General features: G+C 44.3%; 1 long non-coding RNA gene across 2 annotated transcripts in view; it reads left to right on the top strand.

Moving 5' to 3' along the window:
* LOC134159145 (uncharacterized) overlaps positions 1–18,642 on the top strand; it is a 54,351-nt gene that overhangs the window by 8,255 nt on the left and 27,454 nt on the right. For both annotated transcript variants that reach the window (XR_009963050.1, XR_009963049.1), the window contains exons 2-3: positions 6,358–6,466; positions 7,340–7,479. This is a non-coding gene — a long non-coding RNA (uncharacterized LOC134159145). The remainder of the gene's footprint in view (positions 1–6,357; positions 6,467–7,339; positions 7,480–18,642) is intronic.

Here is an 18,642-nt window from a genome sequence, read left to right as displayed (position 1 = left end):
CGACAGCCTTTCAGGGCAGGAAAGACAGTGTGCAGTGCTGGGTTACTGCCTGCTGACAACACCGCTGAACTCATCTGGTCACTGCTGAGCTTGTCTGGTCTCATCAAAGTTCATTCTTTGTTGGGGTGGTCACGGAGGGGAAGTCAGGTCAGTCAATGGTGACCTAAGGACAGTACTGGGAGACTCCTGCTGCTGCTGCCTGCTTTTTCCACAACTTTATTCTCTGGTAGTGATAATGACAGCACACACCTTCTTTTCCAAGCCCAGAGTAGTGGAGATGGGCATTTAGCTGATGGGCTATGAAAGTGTTATATAGCAGGCAGCAGCATATAATTGAGTTCATTGGCTGTTTTTCCCCAGAATCAAATCCCTTGAGGTACACACTGGACTTTCTCATCTTCCCGCATTACCTACCAGGCATATCCGGGTCCCTGAGCAAAAGCAATCCCAGGAGTGGGTTTGCCTTTACCTGAAGCAGGAATAACCCAGACTGCCTTCCCCAGCACATTCTTTATGTGCGCCACAGGAACTTTATCCCCTTTTACAGTATGTAAAAGTTCTGAGTGGGCTGGGCCAGCCCTGTTGGCAGATCCTCTGGTGTTGACCAACCAGGTGGCCTTGGTAAGTGTGTATCCCAATGCTTGAAAGTTCCCCCACCCGTTGCTCTCAGTGTAGTTTTTAACAGCCCATTGTACTGCTCGATTTTCCCAGAGGCTGGTGCATGGTAGGGGATGTGATATACCCACTCAATGCCATGCTCTTTGGCCCAAGTGTCTACAAGGTTGTTCTGGAAATGAGGCCCATTGTCTGACACAATTCCCTCTGGGGCGCAGTGTTGCCACAAGATTTGTTTCTCAAGGCCCAGGATAGTGTTCGAGCAGTGGCATGGGGCACAGCGTATGTTTCCAGCCACCCGGTGGTTGCTTCCTCCATGGTAAGCATATGGCGCTTGCCTTGGCGGGTTGGTGGCAGTGTGATACAGTCAATCTGCCAGGCCTCCCCACATCTGTACTTCAGTTATCATCCTCCATACCAAAGAGGCTTTAACAGCTTGGCTTGCTTAATTGCAGCACATTTCACATTCGTGAATAACCTGGGCAATAGTGTCCATTGTTAAGTCCACCTCTTGATCATGAGCCCATCTATATGTTGCATCTCTGCCTTGATGGCCTGAGGTGCCATGGGCACACCAGGCTAAAAATAATTCACCCTTGTTGTGGTTTAAACAAAGTCAGCCACAAATCACGCACTCGCTCTCTCAATCCCCCCTCCCCCCCCGTTTTTTGGCCTCCCCCTGCTCCTGGAGGGATGGGAAGGAGAACCAAAAAGAATCCAACTCCCACGGGTTGAGATAAGTTTAGTAACTAAGGTATAACACAAATCACTACTGCTACAACCAATAACAGTAATGGTAAAGGAAATAACAAGGGTAGAGAATACAACATCTCATCACCAGCCGACTGATAACTCGCCCCCCCAGCCTGACAAAGCACCGACTGATACCTCCTCCAACCCTGCCATCTTCTAGCCCTTCCGGGTAACTCTCCGTTACCTCCTGGGCATGACGTGCTGTGGTATCGGTCCCTGCAGAGGAGCCAAGCCCTGTGGCTGAGCCCAGCCCCACTGCGGCCAAGAGCATTCCCCGGCAGCCGCCTGCCGAGCCCCAGGAGGATGCAGGAGACCACGCAGCATTTCCCGGCAAGGCAGAGGAGGAAGAGCTGGACTCAGGAAAAGAGAAGCTGGCGGTGGGAGCCGGCAAGCACAGCAGCTACACCAGCCCCAGTGACAAGTACAGCAGCATCAACTGAGAGTTCTGAAGGTTTTGAATGGCCTTTGGGTACCCTTGGTACCTGCCTGCTGATTGTGATGGGGATCAGCATGTTGGCACACACACAGACTGTGTTCTACCCACAACCATTTTGTCTGATCTCAAAAGTTAAGCAGAGTTGGATTTGGGTCTTGTCTGGGGTTAGACGACAATATAGGAGGACCAGGAGATTTTCCCCAAAGCTGGACAGTCATGAGTGGCAGGGTGTGTGGGACAGTATGGGCAAGTATCTAGTCCACTGGGCCCCTCCAGTGCTTTGGAAGCATCAGAGATGGAAGGCAGCTGTATGGAGTCCCCAGCAACAAGCTGCAGAAACTGCTGAAGGGGACAGTGAATTATTTTGAGCCTGGTGGGCCCATGGCACTTCAGGCCAACAGAGCAGAGATGCAACATAGAGATGGACTCATGATCGAGGGGTGGACTTAGCAATGGACACTATTGCCCAGGTTATTCACGAACGTGAACACTGCACACAGTCTCTCCTGCTCTGAAAGACTGTTACGAGAGATGGAGCCTGGCATCATGGACCAGATGGACTCAGCAGCTTTATAGGGACTGGTCCATGCACTAAGAGTGATGATATATTGAAAATATGGGATCTAAGCATGACGTGAATGGTATGGAATAAGGGGTGGATACTGTCCTGGGTTCAGCAGTAGCAGTCATTTTTCTCCTTGGTAGCTGGTGCAGTGCAGTGTTTTGACTTTCAGCCTGGCAACAGAGCTGATAACAATGATGCTTTGATTTGGCCAAGGACTTTGTGAGCCTCATGCTCTGCCAGGGAGGAGGGGAAGCCAGGAGGAAGCAGAGACAGGACACCTGACCCAAACTGACCAGAGAAGTATTCCATACCACAGCACGTCATGCCCAGGATGTAACAGAGAGTTACCTGGAAGGGCTAGAGGACTGCAGGGTTGGAGGAGGTATCAGTCCGTGCTTGGTCGGGCTGGGGGGGGTGAGTTATCAGTCAGCTGGTGCTGAGGTGTTGTATTCTCTTCCCTTGTTATTTCCTTTATCATTATTATTATTGGTAGTAGCAGTAGTGATTTGTGTTATACCTTAGTTACTAAAACTGTTCTTATCTCAACCCATGGGAGTTGCATTCTTTTCGATTCTCCTCTCCATCCCTCCGGGAGTAGGGGGAGAGAAAGAAGGTGGGGAGTGAGTGAATGAGCTGTCTGGCTGGGTTTAAACCATGACAACCCTTATGTTGCCAATCTAAGTCCACCTGAGCCACTTCAGTCTTAGCAGCTTTATTGACCTGTTGGTTGTTCTGGTGTTCCCCAGTGGCCCGACTCTTGGCTACATGGGCATCTACATGGTGTACCTTCACCACCAGGTCCTGCACCTGGGCAGCGATATCTTGTCACAATGAAGCAGCCCAGATGGGTTTACCTCTGCGTTGCCAGTTGCTCTACTTCCATTGCTGGAGCCACAGGCATTTGCCACCATCCTTGAGTCAGTATAAAGTACTGGCCACTTTTCTCGTTCAGCAATGTCCAGGGCCAGCTGGATGGCTTTCACCTCGGCAAACTGACTCGATTCACCCTCTCCTTCAGCAGCTTCTGCAACTTGTCGCAGGGGGCTCCATACAGCTGCCTTCTATCTCTGACGCTTTCCCATCAGTAAACAAGGCATACTGCTTCTCACTTTCTGACAGTTTATTGTATGGTGGGCCCTCTTCAGCACGCATCACCTCCTCCTCTGGTGACATTCCAAAATCTTTGCCCTCTGGCCAGCCCATGATGATATCTAGGGCTCCTGAATGACTGGGATTTCCTATTTGAGATCGTTGTGTGATCAGTACAACCCACTTATTCCATGTAACGTTGGTTCCATGATGTGTAGAGGATACCCTGCCTTTGAAGATGCAGCCGAGAACGGGCAACCGGGGTGCCAGGAGGAGCTGTGCTTCAGTGCCTGTCACTTCTGCAACAGCTCAAACTCCTTCATAGGCTGCCAGTATCTCTTTTTTTAGTGGGAGTATAACTGGCCTCAGATCCTCTGTATCCCCAGCTCCAGAAGCCGAGGGGTCGACCTTGGGTCTCCCCTGGAGCTTTCTGCCAGAGGCTCCAGGTAGGACCGTTCTCCCCAGCTGCAGTGTACAGTACATTTTTTACATCTGGCCTGGTCTGGACTGGTCCAAGGGCTACTGCATGAACTCTCTCTCGTTTAATTTGCTCAAAGGCTTGTTGTTGCTCAGGGCCCCGTTTGAAATCATTCCTCTTCTGGGCCATGTGACAGCACACCCCATTTGTTTTACTAGTTTTTCCATATTTCTCACTTGTTCAGGGGTGAAGTTCCAAAGCACTGGAGGGGCCAATTGACCCAGATGCTTGCCCATATGATGCCACACACCCACTCATGACTGGCCAGCATTTGGGAGGATATCTTGGTGGTATTCTTAGGTAGTTTCTTAACCTTAAATAAAACCTGTACTACATTCAAAAAAATAATGGTTCCCAGGAAAAGGAGCAAGCTTGTTTCAAGGGTATTCAAAGGATGTCAAAAATCTTTAAAATTCCCCAAATCTACTGCAAACAGCCAGGCAGGGGAATGGAAGGTGTGGGAGGATGTCTTCTCCGTAGGTTGACTCTCCAGGGAGGGCAAAAAAGAGGTGTAATTGTTAATTATTCTCATTATATGCCTTCCAAAGTATAGAAGTGATAACCACACTGAGAACACATACCAGATCAAATAATTTTATTGTGTTACAAGCCATTATTATAAAGTACAGTGAAACAAGAACCTTAGCCCAGGTCACAAAGCTGATAAACACTAAAACAGCAAATAGTAGATGCAAGTAAGTTGCGACATACTGAAACTCTGAGAACAAGTGCAACAACTGCAAGAGCAAATAAATCAACATTATGATGAGTGACAATCCAAACCAATAAATGCTTATCACAAATATGATTAGACACACTCTGTTCATACCTGTCTTTATCACAAACCTTTGTGTCCCATGTTGGGTGCCAAAAAGGACTGTTGTGATTTAAGCCCAGCCTGTAACTCAGAACCATGCAGCCGCTCGCTCACTCCTCATTTTCCACCCTAGTTGCAGCAGGATGGGGAGGAGAATTGAAAGAATTTAAATCCCATGGGTTGACATAAGAATAGCCCCATAACTAAAGTATAATATAAAACTGCTACTAATAATGATAATGATAAGGGAAATAACAAGAGGAGAGAATATAAAGCTAGAAAGGGAAAGGAAAAAACAATAAACAGCAGTAATACACAATACAATTGCTCATCAACCTCCAGCCGATACGCAGCTCGACCCAAACAGCGATCTGGGCCTTCCAGGTAACTCTCCCCTATTTATATACTGCACATGATGTGCTGTGGTATGGAATACCCCTTTGGCTAGTTTGGGTCAGGTGTCCTGTCTTTGCTTCCTCCTGGCTTCCTGTGCCCCTCTTCAACTGGCAGAGTACAAAACTGAAAAGTCCTTGATTGAAGTAAGCGCTGCTCAGCAATAACTAAAAGAATTGGTGTATTATCAGCATTGTTTTCAGACTAAAGCCAAAACACAGACCTGTACCAGCTACTAGGAGGAAGAAAAATAATTGTGACAGCTGAAACCAGGACACCAGGGCCCTGTCAGGTCACCCTGGCCATGGAAGACATGCCCAGGCACAGGCAGCAGAAGGGTTCATTTAATAACACCTTGTGTCTGCCTGGGTGCCTGCAGAACAAAGTTCCACAGTCTCTCTCCATGCCCCTGCAGTGCTGGCCAGCCCTCTGGGCTCCCCTGCTTCCTCCCACTGAACATCAAAGGCAGCCCTTGGCTCACTTCCAGGAATTTGCTCCTTCTTGAGCTGTCAAACCTATGCCACCAACCTCAAGCTCTGACATCCATTTGCTGAAAGTAGTTGCACCCCTCACACCCCCATGGAGAGCCTATAGGAGGTAGCCACTTCTCCAGAAGGTATTTCCTGTGTTCAGTTCGTGATGGCCTTTGGGCCAAGGAGAGGCTGGATGGGGTCCAGTCTTCCCCAGATGAAGTCTGCAGGGTGATGGGGGGACACAGTGCCAAACAGCCCCAACATTGCTGCCTGCCATGAGCCATCAGAGCAAGCTTTGAGAAGAAAGTGGAGCATTTTTTTCTGTCACACCACAGCTTGGAGTGGGGGCTTCTGAGTGGAAATATGATCTGTAAATTCTTGCTATGCAACCCTGCGTGGATGTCTGCATCACTTCTGCAGCACAGCTGTCTCACTGGTCGTTGATTATCATGAAGTAAGAGGTCTGCAAGGCTTTGACTCCAAGAATTCAAAGGAGTTCTACTTGCCACACCTTAAAGTAGATAAATCCCTCTCTGTTTCAGGCACTGTAACATGGCAATTTCACCATACTGTTCCCTTTCCCTCATCCTCACCATCGTTATGGATACCTTGTCACCTCCTACAGAGTGCTAAGCTATCTTTGTATCACTTACAGTGAAGATAACATAGGAATAGAAAAAGGATTGCGGTTTGAATAGGCTGTGGAAATAACCCATCGTATTCTCATTTTCCCTGTAGTACCTCAGAGCCTGATGCTGCACCAAGATGGCCTCTCTTTGACTGAGCTTGGCAAGGGAGAAGAGCAAATGCAGAACTGCTTGTCTGTCTGTGATCTCAAGAGATATAGGTGAGGAAGAAAGTGTAGTCAAGACCCTAAACCATACGTGAAATAAACTTCTCAGTTTTTCAAAGCAGTGGTGGACGGGCTAACCCTGGAAAACTGCCCTCTGGGATAAAGGAACACAGCTATCTAAAACTGCTTTACATAAGGGGACAATAACTGTTGATTCTCATGTTCTAGAAATCAGGTAAGGAATGTAGGAGACCAGCATGGCTGAATAAGGCCCTCCTGCCAAATTGAACCACAAGAGGGAAATGCACAGGAATTGGAAGTGGGGACATACAACCTGGGAGGAATACAGGCACACTGCAAGGGACCATGGGGATGAAATCAGAAGGGCACAATTGGAGCTGAATTCAGTAAAGGATGTGAAGAATAATGATGTGGGCTTCTTTTGTGCTTTGTGCCTTCCTGTTAACTGAGATGAAGGATCTTTTGCCAACTGACATGGAGAAGGCTGAGGTACTCCAGAACATTTTTGTCTCAGTTTTCACTGACAGTTGTTCTTCCCACATCTCTTAAGTCTCTGAACCTCAAAGCAGGGGCTGGGGGAAAAAAGTTCCTCCCATAATAGGAAATGGTGAGGGAGCAGTGTCTTCCTGACCACCAAAGTGCTGGGGGTCCTGGAGCAGAACTTCTTCCCAAAGATGAAGTTCAAAGTTCCCAAAAACTTCAAAACTGGGATAAATAAAGTTGACATGGATGACTTCTAGCAGACTCTGTAGAAGTCACTGCCAGACCTTGCAGTCCAGACTGAAAGTAGTCTGAGCATTGGAGGTAGAGAAGAAAGTACAGTTGCCATAAAGGTTTTTTTAGCCTTAACTTTAAGCTAAGGTACTACAGGAGAACATTCTATGTAAGTGGTATTTTGTATTGAAGATCTCTTGGAGGACTGCCAGAGTGAAACAGGATTTGACATGAATGAAAATTAGGCTTGCTGGGCTGCCACATATGAAGAAAATAGACAACTATGAAGAAAATGGACCACTTGGGAACTCCTGCCATTTTACACCAGCTGGGTAATTTGAAATGAAACCTCATAGGATGCTCTTGGGATTAACTTTCTGGTTTAGAGTTTTCTCTTTTTAAGTGTTACCAAATTTTTCCTTCTTTCAGTAAGAAATAAAGCTTAGGTCACCTACCCTCATCTGTAACTATTTCCAGGATAGTATCTTCTGATCTTGGATACTTGCCACTACAGCACTGTCCTGAGGACTAGGCTTTAGACTACTAGTACATTACAGTCAGGGGCCTGAATACATGAACAGCCTTTAGTTCCCATGATTAGCCTACAGCTGTCCTTTTCTGCAACCCTCCCATCTTTTACAGGGGAGGTGGCTATCTCTGTTGGTCCCTGACAGTGTAAACTGGCAAGGATTAACTTGCCTGTAATGTGCTTAGGACCAGGGCATGTGTTGAAAGGCCTCTGAAGGCAGACTAAGCAATCGGTCTGCTTGGAGAAAGCACAAAACCCAGAGGTTTCCAGGAAAGTTAAAGCCTTGTAGTAGTAATTAGGAAGCAATATATTTAAACTGCAGCAAAGAAGAGTTGTGTCACCCTGGGGAAAACTTGAGCAGGATGGTTGGGTATTGTAGACAGCAACAGCCTGTAACTAACCTTGGAAAGAACAGATCCTGCTGAGCTGTGGGGCAAATCTGTAAGCTAATGTTTTTTGGGACCAAGGTCATATTTAGGAGATGTCCTCAGCATCTCGTACTGACTAGTCACTACCCATGAGCTGTTAAGAACATGAATCCTGCTAAGTCTCCCCTGATCTGTCTATACAGTACCATGACAGGATTTCCCTTTGAAGTAGAAATAGCAGCTAATCCCTCATTATTTTTCCCTCATTATACACCTTTTTTTCACACATTTTCCTATTTGATCGTGTCCAAATATAAACATTGCCACTGATCTTCTTATCATTGACACAACTGTGAAGATTTGGGCTGAATTTGCAGAACTGTTTCTCTAAACCATGACATTCAAAAGGGGTCTAGCTGTATGGAGTACATACAGGAGCAAACACTAATAAAGTTCCTTAAATGAAAGAGATTTTCAAAGATGAAACCGTGCCGTAAGCCACTTAATCTTATGTATTCACAGGATCAAGTTCGAATTCTTCCTCTAAAGATATTTCTGATACTTTCTTCTTAGACTAATTCATTGTTTCTCAAGCTGTGTTTGACTGCATGTAGCTGTACATCCACAGGAGGGGGCACTTGAATAAAATTTTAAGCAGTTTGCTCCGTATCTGTTTTCACACTGTATTTTGTGCACAGAGCTGTATGCAGGAGACGGGGAAGAGCTAAAGCATGATGAAGGTGCACAGAAAGAGAGTAGCCCATCAATTCATGAAGTAGTTTTCAGAGCTCTTTAAATAGGTAGATTTTGCACTGCTTCAGTCACACTTTGCTTCGAATCAACTAATGCGACGCACACAGAAAGTGTTATCCGTTGGAATAAACACTGAGTCATTTTATTCATTAGGCTGCAACTTTTGCTTTCTGCTTCAGAGGTCAATATGGTATTTTACAACGAATCCTTTGTTTCATGAGTAACTTTCGCACATAAGCATCTAAAATCAGAAATCTTATTTTCTGAAGTCTGAAATAGACCAAAGTGCAAATTGCTAGCAGTTCAACTGCCTGTAAAGCTCTTAGTCTAATGCAGAGAAAAATGAATCACACTATCATATCAGCTTTGCCTGGAGTACAACAATGCTTCTTGAGGAAAGCAATAAATAAGGGAAAACATACTTCCACATGTATCACCAGTAGGCTGCATTTCATCTACACTGATGTCTCAGACCTTCCTGAGGGACCAAGGCTTGGCTAAACATTAGTAGAGTAGATGTCTAGTCCTGCTAGACTGTGTTTCTTGTCCTTTGTCCCTCTCTAGGGCCTCTCTGGTCTTTTACAACTGACCATTGTGTGACACGCTGGCAGAACTGATTTATAGTACCTGGGGACTCGAAGATTTTAGAATCTGAAGTTATGAAAGAAACAGGCAGAATCTTAAATGCCAGCAGGACTGAGACCTACCTCCACCAGTATACTCAACAGCAGGTTGTTATACACTTTCCCTTGCTGCCAGATGTTTCTCTCAATGTCTTCCAAGGGCCCTACAACAGTTAGAAACTGTCGCTTGAAAACAGCTCTTTTAACAAGAGTGCTCATGTATGGCAGGGACTCAGAACAGGAAAGAGAGGAAGTGGTGAGGTCCATTATTAAATTCATCTTATTAATCCTACTCCTGCGGATGACATATACATAATCAATTAGGTTAATTATCTTGTTGCTGCTTCCAATGTTATGAACTCCATGTAGGAGAACAGACATGTGGCTGGATTGCTTGTTTTCTACACCCGCGTCCCACCCCCCTTTCATCTTTTCTTAATGACAGCATGAGTTGGATTTCCAAACCCTCCCACCACTGGCCTAATTGTGCTGACAGCTGCAATCAAATTCTTATTTGTCTAACCGCTAACACTTCTACTGGAGAAATGCTGACCTACTGCAGAGAGAGCAGACTTGGAGCAGTTCATACTCCCCAAAGAATACCACTCTAAGAGATTACTGTAAGAAAATACCGTGACTCTTGGTCTGAGATACTGGTGACTTATGTGGCAGCTATGGGGGAGTAACCAGGACCTAACTTTCCAGAGGCCAAGTGGGTTGGTTGAACGTAACCCTCATTGTTTAAAGTTATGCCAAATGCCATTCTGTTGATGTCTTTGATTTCTAACAAGACATTTCATCCTGCTTCAAAGCTCTTGACTATTTGAGAACTCTTCAAGGTCAGCTACAAGAACACCATCCCACTTCAAATTAATCATATTGCTCTTCTCAGAGAAGGCATATGCAGAACTGTGGCTGCTTGTTATTTATGTGACAAAGCTAGGACCATTTTCTTTGATTCTTTTTCTTTCCCAAGACAGCTGCTTGGCTCCACTGACAGCAATGCAATTTTAAATTCCTGAGACTCCAGTTAAAAACTAGATCCATTTCCAAAGCACTATTAAAGACACCAGAGGATAAGGATTTGAATTTATTGTCATGAAAACAAAACTTGTCTCCTTACTTGTGGCAGAACAGTGAGGAGACAGTGTCCCACAGTCAAAGCTTTCTGTCTAGCAGGGTAAAAGACTGCCCCTCCACCAAAAAGCTATTTCCCTCATAATATGTCTAGACTACAGGCTCTAGTACTGGTGACACATGTATACGATTAGTACTGGTGATCTAATGAAACAGCTGATAAACTTTCTGTGTTCACTCTGCCTTGTGTCCAGCTCACTTGTTTTCTGTGATATTTGATGTTCCCAAGTGTGTGGCATCTCTCTCCATATCACACAGCCAAATACGAAAAATTGCTGCTTGCTGTTTTATTTTAGTAGTACCTGAGAAGTGGACCTGGTAGTACTTTCATCTTATGACTACTTATTACTGGCATCTGGTCAGAAAAGGAGAGGCTGCGGTAAGCTGTAGCTATTCGGTAATAAGCTCTGCCTTAGCTCTGCCCAAGCCTGCTCTGCCAAAGCCTCGAGAACTGGCTCCACTCCTTTTCTCTTGATGGTGATTACAGTGGATTCCTGGTGAGCTCAGAATAATTACATTAAATCTCCAGTTGTCTGGCAGCATTCATCTTATCCCTCCCTTTTCTGAATTGTGTGTGGGTAGACATGAACCAAGTCTTCACCAAAGGACTGGGAAACGTCTGTCTCTATGGGTACCAACAAAATGTCATTCTATAACAGCAGCTGGTGCACCACTGGTTGCCAAAAAAGATTTGCAGCAAGTCTGGGGGTCATACTAAGATGTTTGCAAATCTCAGTACACAGCTGGGCTCAAAGAGGACAAAACATGATTCTGATGTTGAATTCAAGCAAAGACACTAACATAATGAGACCAATAGCCCTCATGATGCATGGTGCTCAGGTCAGTCAGGGACATGCTCTGGCCGCAAGCAAATGTAGTTTGATCAAGCTATAATCACTGGCACAGGGTACTTTGAACCCGTTTAAAATCCAATCTTTGGGAACTGCTAGACATATTCAGGGATGAAAAATCCAAGGACAATCAGATTTAAGTCCATAACATCCAGAAACTGAGATTCAGCTCAAGAAAGGCTGCCAACTGCTTGCTGTGTTCTTCTGGTCTTCCCCTGCATGTTGCTATCAGACAGGACAGTGGCTGACGTGGGGCTTTGGTCTTGGTAAGTACAGCTGCCAGCTTTTACTTCTTTCTCTGCAAATGCTTCTGAGCAGTCCTTAGGCAACTGAGGCCAAGGTCTCTGCTGCACTCACTCTCCTTAGTTCATGCCTGTTTGAACCAAGAGACAGGACAATTGATTTACTTTTTGTCTTCACCTTGGTAGCAAAGGCAAAGATACACAGAGAAGCTGTATCTGAAATGTGTTTTTCTTCTTAGGAGATTGCAGTATCTCTGCAGTTCTGACACTGCCACATTCCACGTGAACAGAACAGAGGGATTTCAACCCTAGAAAAACATAACAGTTCAGCACCTTTCTCTGTTCTTTCCTCCACTCCATCTCCCCTATTTTGTTGGATTCTCCCTTAAACCCAGAAGTGATAGCATTGAAACAGTAAGGAAGACCCTGGAGAGAAATGGTATTTCTTATAATGGATAGAGGAAAGCAGAATCCAGCAGTTCTGTAATGAAAATTGAGCAGACTAATGTGAGGAGCCTCTTAAAGATTTAATTTTGCTCTTTACCATAGATTGTGTGTTGATTATCCAGAAGAAAGGAGCAATCAATACTTAATGGTGTAGAAAATCCTTCCCTTCTTTTTGGTTCCTCAAGAGCTGTAAGGCATTCTGACTCAGATCTTCCATTGTCCTTTTTTCTGGGACACAGCCAACTGTAAGAACTAGCAAAGATCGAAAAACCAAGGGTATTTTTTTTTCCATTGCAACAATCTGACCTGTGTGAATAAAACAAAAAATTTGTAAGAAAATTCAACACCCCTAGTGCTCCTACTACTTGCTAATATATACAAGACCAGAAAAACCTATAATTTGTATGCAATAGGTAGATGATTTGTTCAAGCTTGACTTTAAAGGACAGGTCCTAAGTCATTGAAGCTTTACCTGTTATTTGCTTGACTGGATTCTGGTACAAGCAAACCAAAAATAAAGAGAAGGCTCCAGAAGACAGCTGTATCAAACTGACTTAGAAGACAGATTTTGCCTCCTTTCAGCAGTACACTTGTAAATTTTACTGCTAATTTCTTCCCATCTGAAATGTTGGATTAGGAATGCTGATGCCACTGATACCCAGGACAGTCTAGTTGCTGTATGTAAAATGGCACAAAACCACAGGAATCAGGGAACAGCTGCTACAGTCACATGATGGGCAGCTGCATTTTCAACTAGTTTGACACTTCAGACCAAAGAAGGTAGAGACAAATCTGTTATGGCACTCTCAGTGACCCTAAACTTGCACAAGCCACTGGGATATTTCAGATGAGGATGTTCATCAGACCACTGCAGTCCTGCAGGCTCCCCAGGAAGTGCTAGCCTGGCATCAGTGCACATTCATCCTGATTCCCACCCAGCAATGCATTTTTAATGCTAAGGCGTAAAACTATTGACTGAAACCATTAAACCATATGAAGGATGACTCTTACCATGTCTGCTCTTACAGGCAAGGATGGGTTGGGACGAAGTGCCTCAGGAGATTCCTGAATGAACTCCACCAGTTTCCCTTAATTTCCTTCAGGGAGGTAATTCACAAAAAAGGTAGGGTCTGAAATGATAAATAGGAGGATTCTTCTTACTATGCATTTGGTTGCGACTGGGATGCTGGGGTCTCTTTTTGGAAGTATCTAGAATACAAAATTTCCATGTCATAAAAAATCCCAACCAGTGGAAAGTTTAAAATTACTTATTTTTAAAACTCTCAGCAGCAAGATCTTTTTGCAACTGCCAGCACTTTTATAAAATGATTGCTTCTTCTATTTAGGGAAGGCAGGTAGGGAGGAGGGAGCAAAGAGGTTGTGGACAGCTGCCATACCTCTTTCCATGTGCAAAAGTCTGGGAATTATTAAAGATAAAATGGTTTTGTTCCAAACTGTCTGTATACTCAAAAGTAAAATGTTAATTTCTTCCTTACTGAAAACCTTAATACCAATATATAGGCCTGATACTATTTCCATGGAGACCACTGCAGTATTTTAGAGCTCTGGTGTAGTGGGCAGAAGAATACACTATTTGATTAGCTAATACTTGAGAAGACAGACATGAATCCTCCCTATATATTTTGGAAACTCACATAACCTTAAGGTAGGGCAACTACAACAATAGAATAACAACTCCTGGCCCCCAGTAACTGCTTCCTTATGGTGAAAGTGGTACAAATGTCCACAAATGGGTACATCAATCTTTGAGCGATCATTGTGATGGTCTTTACCAGTGCCTTCCCCTCTGCAATAAGGACTAATCTATCTGATACTACTGTGAAAGGGAACAACCTGACACTGTCAACTCTGTGCAGGTTTGTTCCTCTAGGACCCATGCCAGCCAGAGCAGAGGGCAGTGCTGTGCTCACACAGACAATATTTGAAGTAATGAAGAAAGCAGGCAGAGGCAAGCCATTTTTCTGGTCTCCTTGTCTATTTTTAGGCTGTGAAATCAATCACTATAGGGAGCAGGAGATGTGTGTAATACCATTGTGTCAGTTGCTCCCACTGATCACATGCTTACAAATGTGTGCTTTGAACCAGTAATGGGTCTACTCCTTCCCAATTTTTCTCTCCCTCCTTCTCCCTGGTTTATATCCTGGAGATTGAGTTCTGCCAGTCCTTGGAGTAATTTCCAGCTGAAGAGCAGTGTTTGTAGAGGCAGGCATGATCTTGTGTAGAGGATGAAGATCCTAAAGGACTGAGGACAACCTGAAGCCCTGGAATCTTTCCTCGCTCTGCAGTGGTACCTGAGCCATGTAAAAGTTGCCAAAAGCTGTCACAGCTGCCCTCTTCCTCCTTCAGGACCAGTGCAGCTAACTCTTGTTTCAAGAGTAGAAAGGCTGCATGAAGCAGAGCAAGGCCTCTCCCTTCCCAAAGCCTTCTACATCTATGTCCAGAAGACATGACTGCCATTTGCACAGTGCTCATTGTAAGGGAAGTTTCAGGGCTCGGATATGAACTGTATTTAAAAGTAGGATGGTTTCCCATGCTCCACATCCCACCATGGGTGTAAATGTGCTGGCAAGAGTTAAGATCTAATTTCTTCCTGATGAAGGGGTTGCCTAAAGGTTTTGGCAGTTTGTCAGTGACAATAGATAATGGTCGTGGTGAAACACACAAAAATAGAGCAGTACCATTTGGTATGGGTTGTGGGAACATGACCTTGAAAATAGGGGAGTTAACACTGCTGTTAGCAAAAGGGAGTCTTATGCCAGTTGCAAGACACATGAGATAATGGTCCATGGTGGCTCCTCCCCTAAAATCCCCTAAAAGTCCTGCAGTCCACTTTGGAAATCCTCGAACAGAGACCCTTTTGTGCGACTTGCGCAGCCTTAGCAAATAGCCATAACTAGCCCCTCCTTCCAATGTAGGCTGGCCCCATACTTTGGAAAGAGTGTGCCCTTTCACTAGCATAAAAGCCTGAGTCTCATGCAATGCGGAAAGGCAGACCATTGTACCACCCAGGTCAATGTTGCCTCTGCGGAGATGCCTGCTAAGGTTGAGCCTGCAACCTTGCACTGTGATGATGTCTCTCAGAGCTGGTTTCCTGATCATCATCTCATGGTCTTTGGGATTGGTAAGATAAACACTCACCAAAAATATCCATCAGTGTCTCTTTTACCCTTTGCCGGCTCTTCCTCCCTATCTTTTCCCATAGTAATAGACTAGTTGTTTTTTATCCACTGTGTCTCGCCTCTCTCTCAACCTGGAATCCTTGAACTCTGGAACAGGCAGGCTCTATCAGTCTAAGTGACCAGGAACATCATTGCTATTAATGACAAAATAAACAGACAAATACATTCTTATTCCAGTGGTAATTTGAACATGGAAGTACTGAGGCATGTGTCTTATAACTGACAATTCTCACCTGTTTTGCAGTAGTCACAGCAATGCTTGAACAGTGTTACAAACAGAGGTGTCAGCTCTTTTAAACATTAATTTCCTGCAGCCTTCTCTAACAGATGTATAGTGTGCTCATTTAGTGACAAACATTTATATTAACCAGTGACATTAATTAGTGAAACAAATCTGGTTTGAGCTCTATGTAGTTTATAGTTCTGACCAGATGATGTCTGCCTTTTATTGTTCTGTGCTTCACAAAGCATCAAGGAGTATGCTATAAAAATGTCATGCTCTGCAAAAAGGTCTGTCTGAAGCTATCAGATAATTTGATAGGCACCCACAACTAGAATTACAGTGTGTGTGTAAATTGGCACAGCTTCTGAGTAAACTGAGGAAAGGTTGTTAACCCCAATGGAGTTTGTACTTAGCCCAAGCTGACTGTTTCTGATAATACTCAACTGGCTGCATTTCACTGGTAGACTGTCCAGGCTTACAGTACTAACCATATTCCTCCAACATGGCTTCTTAATCCAGATCTTGCAGGAAAATTTATTCAAATAGCTTCTCAATGCTGTCAAGAGAGCAAAGAGAAGCACATGAAAAAGCAGTCTCCCTGCCTGCTCTGTCTCAGGAATTAATGACACTGTAGATGCAGGGTGAATTGTTGAGCCGGAAGTTAATAAGAATTACAGATAACAAGTACCTTCTGTAGGTACTGGTAGAATGTTAGTCTCTTACCTGGGAGGGAAATACAAAAAGTACCCACTTTCCACAGTGTGATGCTGCAAACTCTGGTGATGAGATGAGCCTGAATCTGACACAGCACCAGAATTTTAAAGACATTTAAAACCCTAGACTGAGGAAGCTGAAATGAAAATGCAGTTTTCTTTATGTGCTGTCACCTGTATATAAAGAAGAGAGGCACCTGCCTCTCTTCCTTTTGGTGTAATGAGACTGTGCCGGAGACTGCACTTTGAGGACAGCGTAGTTGGTAATCCTTTATATACACATCCTGTCTGGAAAGCACTGTGTCAGTGCCTGAAGTATATACCTGGGCTTGACAGACATGTCTGGGGTGGAAATCCTGATTCCTTTTGGAAGCTATTGCTTATTTCAAAACACCACTGACCTAGTCAAATTCACTCAGCCAGTACCTAGAAACACTGTTGTCAGCTGCAGTTGTGTCCCTTGATATCTCTGCTGAATTAGAACTACTTTATTACTTAGCTGATTCCCACGTGGAGGTGTTAGAGCATGACAGGCTCCCACATGAATGTTGACACTCTGTAGGCAGAGGTAAAGGACAGCTTATACTACCCAGCTTTTATAATTCCAGAAGTGAGTTCATTCTTGAGAACACCCGCAAAACGGTAGGAAGGCACTGGCAGAAGTCCATTGGGTATGGGAAAAAAGATGGTGTTTTGGAGATCCTATGAAATATAACTCACAGAGAAGGACAGGTAAGAGATGACACATGGCAAAAGAAAGAGCAAGAAGTTGCAAGGATTAGCGGGAAAATCTCAGGGACAACCTTCTGCGGGAAAATCCTAAGTGTCAACCAAGCAATTTTGTCTTTGTTTAGGGTATTCTTGAGCAATTAAGTTACAAAATTAAACAAAATTTACTGCAGCTGATCGGTGTTGAGAACTAAAGTAGCTGTTATAAACACAGTAACAGCATGTTAAAAGGCACATTCTTATGCTAATCAGGTATCAAGCTAGGTCTAAAACTGGATTACCCCTAATTCCCTGCAGTTCAAGGAAGCAGGGTGTTTATCTGAATTGCTGGGACTGGAAGACTAAGACACGTTAATTATCTGAGATATTTCTCTTGAAAATATACACAGGCATATCTGCTATCAAGAAATAGGTTCAGTTCTATTTAATTTTCAGGGCTGAGATTTGACCCAGCATAATCTGTTGTCTCTGAGAATTCCCATTTCTCAGTCAGTTATATTAATTATGCATTATAACTCATATTATGCATTTATGGCCATGTTTGTGAGCCCTGCACCAAATATAAGCACTGTATATGGACCTAGTTTTCTCTAGTCCTTGTAATTGCAAGGCAACCTGAAGAACTTCAAGGAAGATCATGAGTATCTAGCTAAGGATAAGATACACAAAAGAACTCAAACAAAAGGATTTTTATTCCTCTGAAAGACTCACAGAACCATAAATTTCCTGTTCCTTGAGAAAAGCATGAGGATTACAAAAGCTGTTATTTTCTACACCTATATTAGTGCTACTCGTCAGTCACAGGGCAAAGTCTTTCTGTATCTCAGTCTCAGCCTGGCATTTGTGCACATTTGGCCTTTCTCTAAGCAGATGCATGAGAAGATTGGAGTCTTCGCACACTTGAATAAGGGCAAAGACAGCTGCAAAGGCTGTGCTCTCTGCTGTGAAAACTGCAAAGCTGAAGGTCTGTCAGGGCTGAGGGAAACCCATTCTTCTTCAGTTTCCACTTCTTAGCCACTGTCCATTTAACTTCCTTGCCATATTCTTCCTTGAAAGCTGTACTTGTGTTAGGGTTTAAGTCACTGTTACTGCTTTAGTGTCTTGGTTATGAATCTATGAGGACCAGTTTGCCTGGCAGAGCTTCTTACAGACACCCTTACTCTTGTTGTCCCCCAACAGCAGGCTGCTATGAGAGCTGAATGTCAGAGCACACCACCACACAGGTTAACACTTGGCATGATGATCGCCAGACAGTACTTGTTAGAGAGCCAAAGGCTGCATGCCCATGAAACAGATCCATCTCCGAACATCTTCCTGCTCTGGTCATTCAGGTGATGATGGTATGTTGGTAAAGCTAAGATGTAGTCCTGCTGTCTTCTGGGGCTCCACTTCCACATATGCATGATATTTGCTGCGTGCCAGCACAATCCAGTACGCTGTATGCAATGTACAAAGCTTGGTACCTAGCTAGTTAGCAGGTAACGATTCCCTGTTCCTCTCCTGCTGTTTTCTCCTCTGCTTTTTTTTCAGAGCTGTCTCTTTTCTGCCAAGGCAGTTGCATGCTGATTGGCTAAGTGGAAGCAAATGAAAACAAGCTGTCACTCACATTTCACTTGTCCTCTCTACCCTGCCTCCTCCAGTGCCAGACAAGAGATAAATTGACTCTTAATTCCCCAAGGC

The sequence above is a fragment of the Pezoporus occidentalis genome, unplaced genomic scaffold (assembly GCF_034315485.1).
Source record: "Pezoporus occidentalis ecotype Australia unplaced genomic scaffold, CSIRO_AGI_Poc_V1 ctg140, whole genome shotgun sequence".
NCBI classification, from domain to species: domain Eukaryota; kingdom Metazoa; phylum Chordata; class Aves; order Psittaciformes; family Psittacidae; genus Pezoporus; species Pezoporus occidentalis.
Note: the sequence above shows the minus strand (reverse complement) of the source record. Positions and strands in the feature narration are given on the sequence as shown.